Below are 18,418 nucleotides of genomic sequence, written 5' to 3'. Positions count from 1 at the left end.
TTAAATATTTCTCGTGTCATTATTTGTGTACATATATATATATGAATAATAAAATATATATATACATATACAATATTCGAAGTTAATAATAAATACGGTTCCGCTTGAGAAACGTTGAGAAACGGCATAACCACGTACAATGACGCTTTCGATATTTACGATCAAAATGGCACGCCGCGTCCGCGGCAGCTAATCTTTATTTCTTGGAAAAAGCAATGCAATCGCTAGGGACTTTCACCTTAGGAATTTCCTGCCCGCACTCATCGCGGCTTTGCTTAGTTTCGTGCCTGTGGTTAAGGGAAACGCTTACGATACAACTGCAACGTTAATATTCATAAGTTCATATCGAATTTGAAAACGAGCAAACGCGATTTCTCTCGCTTGCTTTGCAAGTTTGTAAAAGTCACATCGAGAAAAAAAAAATAGAAATTTTATTTTAAGATTCTTGAAAAAGAATTATTTTTTAAAATTCGATACTTTTTCCTAAATACACGTTATTCTTGATAAATTGATAAATTCCAGTTAAACTTTGAAATTCTATCCAAGAAACGGCCAATTAAGATCGATTTATCGGGTTTATTAAATGCAATTTGGCAAGGTTTGACGAAACGCTCGACCTTCTTTTCGAAATTAATTCTGGATACAGATCACGTTTGTAGTATAATCGAAGGGATGAGCCGATATACTCTCTATTTTCGACGATTTTGCAAAGCAAACGATTCATCGGTTAAGATAAATTGCATTTGCGCGAGTACAAAGAGCAGCAGCGCTGCACCGATTAATTATGGGATTTGAACCGCGTGGATTTGTATTCGTCATGTTCGATATAATTAAAGATCAAAGTCTTAACGTACATACACGCTTTCGATAAATAGTGATTTTTGTTGATTCAATATATAGAGACAGATAAGAATAATAAAAAAAAAGAAATTATCAGAATTACAGAAATGAGAATTTTGTAGATTTATTCTACCGAGCACTCGTGACGCACAGATTAAAATCGGTGAGTAAGGGATACTCGGCACAGTACACAAAAGAGTAGATCTAAAATTTGGAGGATATTCTTCTCTTTGTATCCGAGATAAATTCAATTAACTCAAGGGCGGAACACGTCACTGTTGTCACATTATTATTCTTCGTAAAATCAATTGTAATACACCGACACAATACTACGTATCGTCGAGCTATTGTTTCTCTTGTCTGAATGTGGCACCATCGAAAAGGAAGAAAAGGTTAGTTGTACGAAAAAATTTCGCATTTTACATTTTTCATCTATTACATATTTCATATACACTCGAAATATCAATATATCTGTACGAGAAAATGTAGAAAATGCAAGTATAAAAAAAAAAAAAAAAAAATATGTCACCGTTTCATTATTGAAATTCGAGCCGGGTCCTCGATCGAATTTGAAATTCCGAAGCGGTATGGAGGATGCGACGACGCGGGCCAAAGTAATTGAATCCAGCCCGCTATTTTTACGAACAACGGGCGTCTGTTAACGCGAACGATGCGGAGAATTTGCCGTGAAAATGCGACGAACACGAGGACATCTATCGGAAGAAAAATTGGAACGCGAAAAATTTTCAATGAACTACTTTCGCCCAGTTTTCGTGTTAATAATCGGTCGAAATATGCGACGAATTAATCGCAATGCTTGATTCGTCAAGGTTTCAAAAAGGAATTATTTCGTGGGATAAATGGGACGTCGTTTGGTGATAAAGCTAAATTTACAATTAGAACGACCTTTCCTATATAACGTAATTTGAATTAGTGTCACGTCGGTTTTAGGTTAGGTTGCCTTGAGTTGCGTTTATTCGCACGGTAAAACGAGCATCCGGTTTTACGATGGGATTAAACGATTATTTTTGTCGAGGATACTGTTCGTAGTTGATAGCGATAAGTGGCACGAGGAAACGTTCACAAATAAACAATATTCCTTTAACTTTCCATAATTTCAATATTGTTTCAATATTCCACTGTGTAATATTCTCGTTGCTTATAGAACTACACGAACCAGAGTACCTTTCATTACCTCTATTTAACACTTTCGTTACTACGAGCGACTATATAGCGTCGCTCTGCATAAGATGCCCCGTATTGTATATATTACGAGCGATTGGAATTATTGTCGAATATCTTTTATCATTCGTTCCTCACGCAATATCATTATTAAAAGTTCTTATTATTATAATTACATCACATTATTATATTCCGTAATGTTATTCGAGTTCCAAAGTGTAATTAAATGTCATATCAAATACCTCGTTTTAAGGAAATTTTTTTTCAATAAACACCGAAGAATTGCGTCGTAAACTCGACGATCTTTCTCGAGCACTGCGCACACTTTTGGCGCAGCAGCGGAGAAATCGCCCGTAGCAAAAGGGTTCAAAAATTCAATCGAGTAACAAAGTAATAAAATTTTCTCTCACCAATAAATTTGCATTCAAATTTACAAAAAATTCTTCTCTCTCTCTCTCTACCACGAACCTATCCTATAATATTCCACGAATTCCATGGGTTCTCGGCCTATTTCGAGGGGGGGATCCTTGGAGCGAGCGGGACCGCGCCGAAATTCCGAAACGTCGCGCAACTTGGAGAGGGGAAAGGAGGGACGGAGCGCGCGTGTCGCGGCATGCGGAACGCGCGTAAAGAGGAGTTTCGAGCGTTGGAGGGCGTAATTGAATCTCACGGTGGCGGGCCGTTAGCGGCGACGCGGGGGCCATAATGAGCAGCCGGATGTTTTGCGGACATGGGAACGGCGCGGAACGAAATGGAACGGAACTGGTGGTGGCCGGCCAGGAGGGGAATTACCGCAGAGGAACCGCCTCGTTTTAACAGAGGAACAGACCGAGGCTGGAGACACGCGGGAAGGGACGATTTATCACGTGCAATTAGCCTCAGCCTCTCTGTGGAACCAGGCCATCCTGGTTCGCTTACGCTCTTACGTAAGGAATACGAGTCACCTGCTGCGATGCGAATATGATCCGTCTTTGTAGTTGGACAGAGATTTTCCTTCTATTTCTGCGGTTTCGTTTCAATATTAGTTCAATCATTGTTAGATGGACATTGATTGAATTTTAAACCTAGAAATGATAGATTTTTTAATTAGCGTGATTTTTTTTTTGTTGATGCGAAAAATTAAGAGAGGCGGGTAATTTAGGAAATAATTATTCTTTTATTGTTATTGAAATTATTAAATATTCTGATATATGAAAAATGTAGCAGAATACATATTATATTTGTCGTTAATATTGAATTAGAATATAAAATCAATTTTTTTTTTAACAAGAAAAAGAGGAATAAGACGTTTTCGAATCGAAGTTCAAATGAATGAAAGTTTAAACAGAGATTTAATTTTTATGGATAAGTCGTAAGTGATGAATCATGCAGAAAGAAATATTTTTGGTGGCGAATATAAAGATTTTTATAATCAATATATATTTTTATAATCAATATATTTTTATAATTATCCTTACTTATAATGAGAAGAATATTATTTCATATTTTCTATTAGTCACATATATATTCTTTTCATTGGCGTAAATATAAATATTTAACAAAAACGTGTGTCGAAAATTTTTTTGCATAAAGAAGAAAGCTTTTTTCTTTCAACCGAGTATTGCGTTAAAACAAATTGTATTTCGAAGAGAACCTATTTAGGGAAGAAAAACAGAAGAAATCGGGATAAATCTGAAGCAGGACAAAAGGAGAATCAACAACTTTCTATCGACCACACCGAAGATACACACTTAAAAAACTCAATTTCCTCGGTTGTCCCTAAGAAATCATATTAAAGCTTCACTTTAAGCTATTGTTCTCCACTTCGACCTATCGTCCTCCACTTCAGACGGCGCTCGAGTAGAAAATTTCATCCCTTGTTTTTTTGTGAACGAGGAAAAAAATCGTGGAAAAGATGGAGAAAGAAATACAGAGTTGAAAACTCTACAAGTCCCCTAATTTTCCACATTTCCTTCCTTTGAAAATTTTTACATAAATTTATTTTACTTTCAACTTTTTTCATCAAATATATGTCTCAATCGTTATATCAATCTATCTTTGCAATTCAAAATTTAAACTATAATTTGATTCTCATAAGATAAAACAAATATGAAAATTGATATGCAAAAATGTCGGTTGAAACGTATAACTTTATATATTAAATTGAGTTGATGAAGACAGATCCGTTTTATCTGGAACAAAATTAAATTGCATGATAATATAACTTGATAATTAAATTTCATTTCAATTTTTATATTTGTTTTTATAGAATCAATCTTTTAAAGATATCTCTCTCTTTACCTTCTAAACCAATCAAACGATTTAATCCATAATCAATGAACGCACGATGACGTTCATTTTCTTTAAAAGAAAATTCTTCTTCAATGCATCGGAATGGAATACATTAAATAGAAAAATTGATTGAATGTCGCGAACGGTTCCTCGACATTCTTTCTCTCGCGAATGGAATGCGTGACGGTGCATTAAAGATGGCTACAATTTGCCGCGGTCCATTCTCAAACGATTCTCTTTCCTTTTTTTCCCTTTTTTTTTTTTTAGGCATTTCGATGCATTTCTCGCATTCAGCGTAGCAGCTTTGACACGTGACGACCTTTCATTCCGATTTTGTCCGTGAAACGTTGACGTTGATGAACCGATTGATCAAGATAGGTTTGGAATGCGTGCTCTGTTTTCAAACGAGGTCTTTGTTTAGAAAGTTTCTCTTAAATGCTTTGGAGAAAAATATTTCTTTTTCGAAAATTGTTCAAAGAAAGATGAAGTTGATGTCTCAAGTTTCTCCTTTTAACATGCATTCTCCTTTTTCATATCTGTGAAATATCATATGATTTATTACATTGTGAAAAAAAAAATAGCATGATGGAAAAATTGAAATAATCCAGTTTGAGGAAATTTTTATCACAATTAAAACAACGACTTTGGAAACTACTACTGATTTTAGCACGAAATGGAACTTGAATCAAAGTTGTTGCAAAGGAGTTTAAGTAATTAAACGTGTTCAGAAGCCCGTGTACAACAATGCATTAATTCCATTTCGCACCTTTTTCAATTACATAGCTATCGTTAACAAACTGTTCGACGCGAGAAAATAAAATAAACTTGGATAAAATGTAAATCTTCGTCTGGATTACTTTTTTACATTGATTAAACGAAACCTCTAGATTTGTTCAGTCCATATTTTCGAATCACTGCTTTGCCATGACTTCTAAATTCTGCTTTCACGTTCAATTCTGTTTATCCATACCTATGTTATCCAATACAATAAGCCTCATTAATTATTTTTTTCACTCGAATTTCTATAGTTACATTTAAATATATAATTTATACATAATTTATTATACATAATTTATTACCAGATATAATAAATTAATTTTACCTGTTTCATCATACATTTCCAAATTATATTCATCTTGGAGATCACAATATTATAAGAATCATTTTACAGTGAAAGGAGGAAGCGGCGAATTCATGATGACAAAAAGTTGTTATACTTATTAGAAATTACACGCGCAAATCGCGACGAAGTCCAAAGGTATCTGAAAAAATGTGTTCGGTGCATTACAAACAGGAAGAGCCGATTGCGCCAAAGATTTACGTCGAACGCAGCTGTCGCTTTTGGAATTCGGTCGAAATATCAGAACAGTGACACGGCATCGCGGATGTTCGCGATTTACATGGATTTATCTGTAAACTGCAGCTTGACAAGGTGTACAAGAAGCGGATGCTTTTTCTCTATTTTTTTCTATTTTTGCATTTGTAAACATGAATCGTGACACTTGTTCCAAATTATACAATTTCGATGTCCGTGCTGGAATATAATTATAATGTTATAATTTGTTCTTTTTTTTCTTCAATTTTTATGAAATTGTACGATAAATATAAATTAAAATACATTTTTATAAATAAAATTTAATTTGGATAGATATATTTACGTATAACGAATCATAACCTTAAATTATAATTTCAAATTTTCTTTTTTTAATTAAATTTATCATAATGAGTCTTATAAATTCATATCAACTTTATCCGGATTTATTTGTCATATTTTCGATAAATAATTCATGTATCAAAATGAACTAAATCAATTACCTGTGTATTACATCAAAAAAGTTAGCAATTTCATCGAACGTTGTTCCAATTAATTAATAGACTTTTGTAAAAATCGAATAACACTTTCGGATTTTTCTCTTTATTCTAGTCGGATCGAAATTTCTTGGACTGAAATATAAATACAGAGTATAGAGAAATGTTTGTACATTAATTTCAATAACATTTGGTGTTGAATATTAATTGGGAAAGAATTAATCTCCTATTTTATATGAAACTTTCGTTCCTTAATTTAATTTATTTTTTTTGCAATAATGATATGGAATAATTTTAAAATTGAAGAAATGTATGTCATGAGAATATTTTTAAAAATGTCAATTAATTTTTAATTAATCATACGACTAAGATGATTAAATTCAAATATAATAAAAATTAATATTGATTAGTTTATGTTTGTCGAATTGTAAAATTTCCAATCTGGATATATTCCATTTTAAGAAAATTCTTCTTTTTATTAATATCTTCAATAGACATAAATATGTCCTATAAAATATACCAATTAATATTTTCTTCAAATTTCACTTTTTATAAATACAAAAATAATAATACATAAATAATAAACTTGCACTTTTATTAATTCCTTTTCTGAATAATTCGATGAAATTATAAAATTAATTGAAACTAAACTAATCATACAGGTTATTAATTCATTGAAATCTGCCATATTACTATTGACATATCGGTATGTACTATTGTACATATTACCAAAAATATCCCTTTGCGTAAATGTAAAATTCCCCAGGCGGAACTGGAATGAAGTCATGCACAGATCGACATAACGGCGTCGTTTCTATGACACCTTGATCTTTTCTGCGCTAGTGCCAAGTGGAGCGTCTATATTTACCGAACACACGCGAGCACGCGCGCGCCGTAGCAAGTTTCTGCACGCTAGTGGATAATGTTGGTGGATTAAATAAACCGTCGGATTAAATAGCATCGCTGCATTTCGCTCTTTCGTGGCACGAGGACTGTCCGGCAAATAGGTCGACCACAGGCATTCAATCTTGGAAGAAGTGAAGTACCGTATCGTCGACAATTTTTCTTTCGGTCAACGGACACCATTTTATATTTAGAACGGGTATGGTCGCGACGGTAACTTTTCGTTACGCCGGTTGTTTTGTCTGAAATTCGCGTGACGCAAACGCATTATTCGCGCGTGTTTCTGCCATTCCTGCATCGACTGAGCGATAACTCGATAATATTTCGTTGTGACTTCGCTGCCACCGAGATATTACTGGAAGATTGATCGATGAAAAGAGAAATTTACGGGTATCATTATTTTTTTTTTCAATTATATGTCTTCATTGTTATCTTGATACATTATTTTTAATTCGAAAATTGTGTTATTACATTTCTTTATAATGCGATGAAAAACGCATTCCTGTTTCCATATAACGTGTTTAAATTAGGTTAAGTACTTTGATCCTCGCGTTCTTTTTTTAAAAAACATAAGATATTTATTTTCTTATTTTTTCTTTCTCTGTTTCAAACAGATATGTTTTTCTCTTAAACGTAATGTTTATCGATATAGAAAATTAATGCTGAAATATACAGCTATCGCTTACTGATGATTTACTGCCATGTCTGGATCAGAAATATAACCCATTGGTATGTCGTGTCGATTATTCTTAAAGTTTTAAAATGTAATCTCGTATATAGATTGAATAATATTTTTATTTATCAATTTAACGAACAATTGTATTGTATATTTTATATTACATTAAAAATATTACGCAAATATAGTACGCATTTCATTGCAAAAAAAATAAATTTTTTAAAAAATAAATGTCAAATGTTCGCATGAATTTAAATTAAATCATGCTCATGTTGCATTGTAATTCCGTCACAATTCACGAAATTTTACTTTGTTGTATACCGGATCGTATCATTACCATCTGAAACGACAGAATTCTCTCGCAAACATATTTTACTTTGTTCGTTTCAAAGCGGGCAAACATCTACACAAATAGAATTTCGACCAGCAAAAGGATGTGGTGCAGTAAGAGAGGTTATAGCTAGGGATTGTTCACCCCATAGTTCTGACCGCTATAGAGCTTATGGTGGTGTTGCGACGCCGGAAATGGCGACGGGCAGACATCTAAGGGAATCAGAGTTGTTATTGGAAACGTTGTCACGGGGATGCTGTCCCTCGTGTGATCAAAATTCTATTTGAGATGTTTCTGGGGATGTCTCCGAGGTCATCACGAGTCTCGTCAATTTTGCTTTATGCCATTACTTTGATGTTACGGTTGTTAGAAATTAAACTAGTTAATTATTAAATTAAACTTAGCTAATTAAATTCGCATCGTATTTAATTTATACATGATTCTAACGAACAAAATAGGTTCTTCTAACATCAGGATACAAGATGTATCATATTTTTATATTTTTTTTTATTTAATAATAACTTTTGAATAATAATAACAATAATAATTGGATAAAAGCTCATAATTTCTCTTTCAACAAGGTAGATTCGGGAAGATAAATTAATTGTCGCGGAAGAGTATAACGTTTCGATGAAAGAAGCGAGGTGAAGGGAGGAGAGAGTGGGAAAGGAAGAAGGGAAGAATAGAAATTGATCGAGGTAGCTCGAACAGACCTGCAAACAGACTTCCATAGTCATTTGTATCGTTGCTCGACCTGTTGCTGTTCAAACGACCGAACTGTTGATTTTTCTTTTTCTAGGATGCTCCGTACACTTCCATCCTCCGCACTCCTCGCTTGAGGGCTTTTTATTGCAAGCTCTATTGTAAAAAAAACCATGGAGGAGCCACGGTTGCGGCCAGTCGTAATAAATATTTTACGTTCTCGCAATCGTTTTACTGCTATTGGGATATCCTGAACGCGGTAAACCACCCGCGGGATTTCGGCCTTTTTCCTTTTGCTCCTCCAATCGCGTATCCCTTTCGAAGAATGAGCGCCTATAATCTTCCCCCTCTACTCGAGTCGCGCTCAAACAGGTAATAATATAATCGGTCCATTATATTCGTTTATTATTCGTAGCAGGAAATCATTTTTTCTTCGTTTCCTAAGAATTTACGATTCGAAAAAAATGAAGAAAGATTCGATTTTCGATATTAAAAATAATTGTTTCGTACAAATTATTAGTTAGATTAAATTTAATTTCGTTTAAATTATTATCGATTTTTTTTCTCTCTTCTTTCCAGATATCCTCGAGGAATTTTCTGGTCGTCCAAAAAAAAAAAAAGAAAAAATTGCAAGACATCACTCGGTTTGCTAACATTTAAATTTAGAATTCAGGTTTTCGTGTCCGTAAATAAATAAAGATTCGTGTTCTTTTTTATACCGGTCTTCATAAATCTCGCAAATTGTCGAAGCATTTCTGTTTCCATTTCTGCGTCATCTTGCAGGTAAAAATAAACCATCGAACGCGTAACGTTAACAGGATAGATGGTGAAAAATTTAACTTTCCTTCGCTCTCGAGATCGTTCAATTTGGAATGTTGCAATCTCTATCGGTATCGGTGATTCAAGTTTCCACAAGATTCCAGGATCTCAAGAATTCAATCGTTACACCAGACTCGTACTACACTGATCGTGAGTAAATTTAAACAAAGTTAAGTAAGTAAATCTCCTTTATTCATTTTTCTTTCTCATTTGGAATAAATGTATCAATGTTATAATATTTCTTCAATTTCTTCAATTTTTAAAATTTCTCTTTTTTTCTCAGAATATAATTTCCATCGAAATTAAACGAAGGTTATATAAATCGGTCGAGTTTTTATCGACAACAGGCTTCGAACGAATCGTCGGACGAAGATGTCCATTTTCTTTCTTCCGCGCGGACATTTTCTTTCTCCGGCGAGTGTCGCGCCGATCGAGGCGAGAGGTGCGCATGTGCAAACAAGACAAGAGTGTTGTCGACTCTTCGATGCCAACTAACGGGATCTGTAGTGATCAAGTGGGTCAGACGAGCTCGATCCCGACTCGGTCCCTTCGCCGGTCGGCCATCTCGTCACGCGGATATTTCAAGGTAACCAGAAAATTGTTTCCATCCCCTGTAAACCGTATACCGTGAAAAATATCATTGTCAACGTTCTTTTCAAAGGATGTTAACGACGTTATGCCAATATCGATAACGAAATTCAATATTTTTATGATAAAAGTTTGGAATTGATAATGTCTGAATTTTTTCTTTTAGGTTATGTTGCTTCTCGATATCGTTATTTTGAAGAAACTTGTCAATTATTAGAGATGCTTGGTATAAATAAATATCTATTTTTCTGATGATAAAAGTTTGGAATTGATATAATGTCTGAATTTTTTCTTTTAGGTTATGTTGCTTCTCGATATCGTTATTTTGAAGAAACTTGTCAATTATTAGAGATGCCTGGTGCAAATAAATATCTATTGATCCAAATTGATGGAATTCAGATTGACGAGGGTGAAATTTGGTTAGAAATTTAATTGGAAAGAAGAGGGATCAGGGAGAAGAGGTTGTCTAAGCTCGCCAAGTTTTGGATCGGAGGGAAACTTTGATTCGCTCTTGAGAGTAGAGTTCACGATAGTGGTATACTTGTTGTTTTCGCGATTAATTCGAAGATAATATTCTCCCAGTGCAGAAAATAATATCTCTTTTGATATTAAGAATTTCGTAATAATTTTCACGAGATGAATGATCGAAACCGAGAGTCGATTCTTTTTTTCTTTTTTTTTATATTGTTACGCGATTTCGATTTAACGGCGAATTAACGGACATATTCTTGCGTCTCGATTTCTATTCTTCCGTTTAAACAACGGAATAGAAATTCACTCGATGCAATTCCATTTTGAAAATTTATCTATTCAATTAATTTTAAATTTCGTAATTTCAATAAGAATGAAATTACGTACGTGTAATTATTTAACCCGTTACTTTTCCGGATAATATTAACAGATCCACCAGTTTTAGTCGATTATTGTTGCATCAAAAAGAATTATTCGATCATTTAACAAAGATCTGTAATTATTTAATCATATTTCTTGGATTCATAAAATATATTATTCCTCTCCCGTACGAAAATATCAGATTAATTCAAAGCATAATTAATTTAAATCGATTTTAAAAATTTCTGCCCAATTCTTCATTCACTTTTTACGCTTTTTCGAGAAAAGAATTCGAACTTCGTTTTGAAGCGAAGATAGTCGTTCGCGTTTCGCCTGAATTGATCGAATCACGCGTCGATTTTGCCGAATTAATGATCAGTTTTATGTTGTAACAATAATGTAAAAATTAATTGGAAAATTATATATACATTATTATAAAATATTACGATATAATATATTATTATATTATTATGTATTAATATATTATATCATACAATTGTAATAGAAAATTATGTATATATAAATTATTTTTTTTTTGTGTGATGAAAAGCCAAAAAATCTCTTTCTAGCTGTTCGATTAATTTCATCTCGATGGATTTTTATGTTATAAGCAATTACGTGATCCAAGAAAATTGATTATTAATTGATCTCTATTTTTTTCCCCCTTTTTAAGATTTTGAAGCTTCAGTTTTGCATTTTTACCTGTGCATCGATTTACACATTCGATCGATATTTCCATTTTTTTTTTCAAAGTTGAATCCTTTTTCCTTTTTTCTTTCGATTAGATTCATCTTCATCAATTTATTCAAGATTAAATTTTTGAATATCTATTTCGTTCTTCAGAACAATTTCGGAAAATAAATTTTTTTCAGCTTTAAATTACAACTTTCGTCGTGTTACAAATGGAGGAGAGAGGGGAGAAGAGGAAAAAATTAAGGTAAAAATACCGTTAGAAAATTGTATGTATCGATATATATTGCAAGTTACATTAGAAAATTGTGTATATGTAAATACACGGCTGGATTCAATCGGGTAAGTGTTACAAATGTAGGGAGGGGAGGGGGGAAGAGAAAAAAATTAACGATCCCGCACGCGTAACAATAATCAACAACGTAAAAATACCGTTAAAAAATTATATAAAATATTATATATATGTTATTACAAAATTATATATATATTGCATAAATTATATTAAAAAATTGTGTATGTGTAAATACACGGCCGGATTTAATCGAGCGTCACAAATGAAGAGAAAGAAAAAATTAACGACTCCGCACGCGTAACAATAATCGATAACCGTAAAAATACCGTTAGAAAATTACATATATAAATATCATAATATAATACGTTATTACAAATGGAGGAGAATTATATGTATCGATGTGTCACATAAATTATAAATACGCACGGCCGGATTTAATCGGGCAAGCTGAATCGTTAGAATCCAGAAACGAGATCCAGAATCGGGGGTACGGTGTCGAAAAATCGGAGGCGGCCGGGATTATGTAATATAAACGTGGCGGGGGAGGGGGGGAGGGGAGGCCGAGGCGAGTACCAACGAGGCGAGTAACGGTATCCACGTGGCAGAATGGTTGTGCATCACGTGGCATGTTAAATCACGCTTTCTTAACGGTTCACAAGAAGCCGAATTCGAGTTGTTCCATCTTCTGATTCAACCACCACCGTTCTCTTAAATATATATATATAAAATTCGTGATATTAGTGAAAATCGCTCGCCTGTTCCAGGTAACGTAATTATATCATCGCGAATGGCTGGTTCCTTCGACTTAATTGCAAACGAACGAACGAACCGTGAATCTTCTCCTCTAAGAAAATTAATCTTGACAAAACTGAAGTTGGGAAAACACTGCACAAATTTTTGTCCGGTTCGAGGATGATGGAATAACCTCTCTTATTTTCACCAGATTCCATTTCCTTCTCCTTTTCTTCTTCCTCTTCCTTGGAGAAGAATTTATCGAAGCATGTTCCGTGATAAATCGTAATGTCGAATCGCGCGATTATTATAATAATAAGAATAATCAAGTTTGCAGAGTTTGCAGCAACGAATTTATTTTTTTTCTTTTATAATTTCAATCCCTGTCTTATAATTTATCTCATCTATCTAATTTCCCTTGCATTTAACAAGTTTAGAGAGATTAAAAACCACTAAAAATTACTCTTACTCGGTGAAGAAAATTACGAGGAAAGCGAAACAAGTAAGCCAGAATAACCTCAAATTTATTTCCACTCGACTCGTCGCGTCGGACGTTAAACGTCTCATCGTGAAGAAGAGTGGGGGAAGAGAGAGAGAGGGCAGAATCATCGAAAGTGACGGTGGAGGGGGAATAGAAAGAGCTCGAGCTATTTGGAAATCCAACGATTTTCGGTCGTGGTTACACTCCTCCTTCCAAGAAGGATAGACGATCCGGCGGAGAAGAGATCGTCGCGATAGCGATTTTCGTTGGCCGCGATCCAACGCAACCGAGGACTCGTCCAGTTTATAAGGGGCGTCCCGTTTTCTCAAACCCATCTCTCTCGCGCTTTTTTGGTTAATGCTTCTCGAGAACGACTCGGTTTCAAGGATAGGAATTTAAACGGTTTCTTATCTCGCGAAAAAATAAAGAAAGAAGAAGTTCGATCTTGTTTGTTCGACGAAGACAGATTTAAGAAGAGACAAAGCGTTTCGAAGAAAGGGAAAGAAACATTCGTCCGATTGGATATACTTTTTTTTACGATGCATTATAATTTCACGTTTATTAGAATTACTCCAACCGCTCTTTTGAACGTGTTATATGACGAAATATATTTCATTATATAAGAAAAACGATTCCACAAAGCGACGTATATATAATTTATCGTAAATTTTAAAATATATATATATATTAAAAAGAATACAAGATAATAGAATAGGTTTGTGAAAAATTACTTTCTTTGTTGTTAGAAAAGAAATACTCTTCTCTTATTTTTCGAATTTTTTGCATGCAAATTCGTTTTATTCTTATTGATTCCCAAGAAGGAAATGGCACGACGAGTAAATTCTCAATTATTAAATAACATTTTCGTATATCAGAAAATCGTGATAAAATAATGATTATTATATACATACTGTACTTTCCGGACCAGCAACTGCCGCAAATCAGCCCGACTTTTCCACCCATTTTCCTCCGTGTCCAAACGCGTACACCGAGTTTCAGACACGCGCTCAACACTAGGAGGGTCGCGTTCGTCCGCTTTGTGACGGATTCCAGTGCACAATGCTCGATGCGTGGCCACAAGCGTGTCATGAGTGTGTCACGCGCCTTCCTCGTTTCGTCTTCGTCGTTCTCGCCACGCGCATCTGTCTGCTGTTTGCACGGCAAGCACAAATAATTGACACGGTCGATCGATCGCAAAATACAGTCTCGATAAACTGGAATGGATCGAAAGAAGCTTCCCTTTGTTTCGATTTTCAAGCACGATCGATCGAATTCTTCTTTAAAATTCGAGAGATTATTTTTATATTAAAATTAAAGAGATATTTTACTTTCACTAATAAATTGTTATTAATATATAATATTGTCACAAATTAATATAATAATTCCTCGTTACGTTATTACGTTTATTATCGGTCACCGTGAAAATAACGGAAATAGGAGACAAGAATAACTTTCTAAACGAAAAATAATATCCGACGAGATTAAAGGAGTCGATAATTGAAGAGAAAATTCCTTGACAATGTTTCACTCGTTGCAATTGCATTTCTGAAGTGAAAGCGACAGATTGTTTCCACGAGTTGTTTGACAATAAGGGAACGAAAGATTCAACGAAGAATAAATACAAAGGCGAGCTCACAATAACAAGTTTGAAAAGAAAATCGACGATAGATGTTGAAGAGGAATTCTTTGTTCGTGAAAATATCTGGATAATTTTTTCCTCGTAAAATGTTTCCATAGACATATAGAGATAAGATAACGATACGGGAAATAAGGAAACTCGTAAAGGCGAATAAATCCGTTGCGGAAATTTCCTCTTTAAAATCCATCGATTTCTTTTTCTTCGTCGAAATGCTTCGAATTGCGCCTTAAAAAAAAAAAAAAACACGAAATTTCTATTAAAATTACGAATTCAATTAACAATTCAAGGAACTTTGAAACTTCAACTTTCGACAATTGCCAGAATCATAATCGAGTTCACGAAATACGGAATCGGGCGTTAAAGTTAACCGGCAGAATATTCCGATAAAATTCACCGAGAATTATATGGAGAGCTCGTAACTTTTACGATCCGGCCAGACGCGATTATTACAGTATCGTGAAAAAAGAATTGGACGCTTTTCGAGTCGTGAAACGAGTGCCACTAGAGTCGTATTATAAAATGGCCGATGGTGAAACCGATTGTTTACCCATTTCGCGGACAATTTGAACGGGGATCAACGATCGAAGTAATGAACTGTGAGAATACTCTTACTCTTTATTACCTACGATCGATAATAATATCTTCGGTAATTATCTCGAATTGAAACCGCCTCATTGATTTCCCCGTCCTTGAAATAAATTGTCCATTCAATGCTTGGTTTCGTATTAAATTATAAGTTTAAGTTAGATTAGAATTATTATTTAAATTGATTATTTTTATTTTTTTATTTTTTTTGACGACATATTTCAAATTCAATCTCGCGAAAATTCCTTTTCTCCGTGAAATTTAAATCGGTTGATCGCATTCTTGGTGAGGTTTGGCGTGAAACTTGATACTCGGGGCGGACGTGCTCGAAATATTTGGAATCAATCGAGCAAAATAATTCACCGAAACGGCCGTGCGCACAATGCGTGCACGTGTGCAATGGAACGTAGCGTCCAGAAGCCACTGAACGCTCAAATATTGACTTTTAGATATTGGCCCAATAAATTAGACCGTATTTAACGATACCGCGTTTCTCGACCCGCGGTATATATATTACCAACGCTACACTCAACGAACAAAAAGCCGTTCATCCACAGTTTTTATACCAGAGCACGTATTTATCCGTTTCGACGTTGTGCCCTAATGGCCCAGCGTTCGAACCCGATATTGACCATTTTCACGTTACAAGTTGACGTCCGATTTTCTCTTAATTCTAATCGCGTAACGTGTGAATTCGCTTCGTTTTAAATTGCTTAATAATTTATTCGCGCGAGTTTATTTTTCTTTATTTATCTTTTGTGAAATGGACTTTGCTCGTAGCTAATGTTATGCAAGAATTTTTAAATTAAACTCGAGAAGAAAAATTTATAGTACAAACATTGCATCCAATATAATATTTATTGAATTTAGAGAAATTATTTAAATTGTAGAATGTAACGTTCGAATTACGATTTAACGTTTCGTGTATTAAATCGTGCTCGCGACCTTGTCTGAATTACTTCGCGTTAATACGACAGTGGCTTTCTACCACTTTGTAAAACGTTTCTACATCGACGCGCTTTGCTTTACTTTTAAACGAGACGTCACGTTCCTTGAGCCAACGCTTCTCCATGTGTATCGTGTATCCCATTCTAACTTCTAAAATCGATCGAAACAAACTTGAAACAATTTCGAAATTCCATTACAATCCATTATTTATATCATATATATATACTCATATAAATTCGAAAAAATTCAAATTTCGCGCGCAAATGTTCGAAAGAAAAGCGTCACAATTCCATTTTTTTTCCAAAAAAAAAATAAAAACCTGTCCAAAACTTTTACAGACTCTCTCTCTTAAAAAAAAAAATCATCTCCTTTTAATATAATAATATTGAGAAAAACCGATTAAAACAAATTATACCCGAGAAACAAACCTTCTTCTCTCACTTTTTCCGAAAAAAGAAAAAAAAGAAAAACAAGAACGAAAAATACACGAGAAAGAATCGCGCGAGAGGCAAGGTGAGATCTCGGATCGATCGGAACGGCGGAGTGAATGGCGCGTGGTGCCGTGGTGAGCGGCATCGGCTGACTGACTGACTCCGAGTCCCAGCGAGTGTCGTGTGGCTGCCTCTTTCGTCCGCCGATCTCGCCGAGTGGTGTGTGCACCCGTTCATTCCGCTCCGTCCTCGGCGAACGATTCAAGGACCGCTCCAATTCTCGATACCTAATCGCCGCCACGACGAGGGGAGGGGGCGGCCTTTTGTTTACCACGCGGCTAGGCTAGGTGCCCCGTTCCCGCGCGATTCAATTGCCGCTCCGCCTTTCAACGCGGGAATAAAAGTGTCCCTCCCGATATTTCGATTGTTTACCGCTACCGCCGCCACCATCGCCCACGTTCGTCTCTGCTGGCAATGCGTCGGACAAGCGATCGCGCTTCGAACTGAGGGAGGTGTGGAGGGGGGAGAGAGAAGAGAAGCATGGATGTTGATTGATGGTTTTTGTTGTTTTCGCCACCGAGCGTAGGGGGCCGAGAATTGTTTCGGTGGATCCGTTGATTGAAATTGGCGTCTCTTATATTCTTCTCTCTTTCTCTCTCTCGTTATAGATATTAAATAGTGGGGTATAGATATATACGTATATCGTGGGATTTTTACGGGCTACGATTTTTTTTTATACGATTAATTAATTTATTGAATTTAGATGCGTATGGAAATAAATTATTTATTTTATTCTTCTGAGAAATCGAAGGATATAAGGATGCAATATTTGGACGGGTAAATGAATAAGAAAAGGAACTTGGTAGAATAATGGAATAAAGAGATTGAGTGGAACAATCTTGTGCACGCTGATCAAATATTCCATAACGTATCGATGGATATCGTTGCTGGAGGCGTTTCTCTAATTCGAGAACGAGACGAAACCGCGATCCAAGGATCATGCCTCTTACGATCGATATTCTCGTCGTGTTCGGCAGTCGTTTAACCAAATTCGAACAACAAACATGGACGGTCTCTATTCTTCTTTCTATATACAATTCGTGGAAGATATTATTTAACGATTATTTTCGATAGTTCATCCCTTCTGTTCTTATTACATATATGTATAATGGATATATATCGTGATACGGAGAAGAAATATATATACTGGTGGACACGGGAGAGACCTTTCCAAATCGCGTTTACAATCGCCTCGCGACGGCTGACATTTCGCCAGGCAGCGAGCAACGATGACCGGCAACCGCAACGATGCCATAAACGTGGTTTGCTCATCGCGTCGTAAACGCGTTAGACACGTTGTCGTTGTACGTTGCACTTTGTCGCGGGTTCAATAGCACGAGGGAATCGATGAAGGTATTACTACAGTATATATATGTACGAGGTATAATTCGCGTATACAGAAAAATAATAATATAAGCGAGTTTCATTAATCGAATTGAATTCGTTAATTAAATAACGTTGAAATTTATCTCGGATAAATTAAATTTACTTATTTTGTAAATAAGATAAATGTGATTATAGAAAATTTGGATTGTATCGTTATTAATTAAAAATCGATAGAGATTAGATGGAATTTATGCAACTTCTTCCCATCAACTTTTTTTTCGC

General features: G+C 35.0%; 1 protein-coding gene and 2 long non-coding RNA genes across 25 annotated transcripts in view; 1 reads left to right on the top strand and 2 right to left on the bottom strand.

Moving 5' to 3' along the window:
* LOC408874 overlaps positions 1-18,418 on the bottom strand; it is a 229,536-nt gene that overhangs the window by 34,272 nt on the left and 176,846 nt on the right. The gene's annotated exons all lie outside the window — the stretch shown is intronic.
* On the bottom strand, positions 3,516-16,716 carry LOC102654016. Its single transcript, XR_001703210.2, has 5 exons — positions 14,059-16,716; positions 5,396-5,555; positions 5,175-5,263; positions 4,303-4,829; positions 3,516-4,193 (listed from the first exon to the last, which is right to left on the bottom strand). It is a non-coding gene; the product is annotated as an uncharacterized LOC102654016 (long non-coding RNA).
* Positions 6,682-13,608, top strand: LOC102653977. Of its 7 annotated transcripts, none has more exons than XR_003304800.1 (8): positions 6,682-7,395; positions 8,598-8,710; positions 8,812-9,086; positions 9,294-9,683; positions 9,817-10,119; positions 10,288-10,347; positions 10,420-11,889; positions 12,699-13,608. It is a non-coding gene; the product is annotated as an uncharacterized LOC102653977 (long non-coding RNA). The 7 variants fall into 7 exon arrangements; XR_001703215.2 differs by lacking the exon at positions 12,699-13,608 and adding an exon at positions 7,620-7,734 and having other exon boundaries at positions 6,686-7,395; positions 10,420-10,993; XR_001703219.2 differs by lacking the exon at positions 12,699-13,608 and having other exon boundaries at positions 6,685-7,395; positions 9,294-9,707; positions 10,420-10,993.

The sequence above is a fragment of the Apis mellifera genome, linkage group LG6 (genome assembly GCF_003254395.2).
Source record: "Apis mellifera strain DH4 linkage group LG6, Amel_HAv3.1, whole genome shotgun sequence".
Taxonomy (NCBI): Eukaryota; Metazoa; Arthropoda; class Insecta; order Hymenoptera; family Apidae; genus Apis; species Apis mellifera.
Note: the sequence above shows the minus strand (reverse complement) of the source record. Positions and strands in the feature narration are given on the sequence as shown.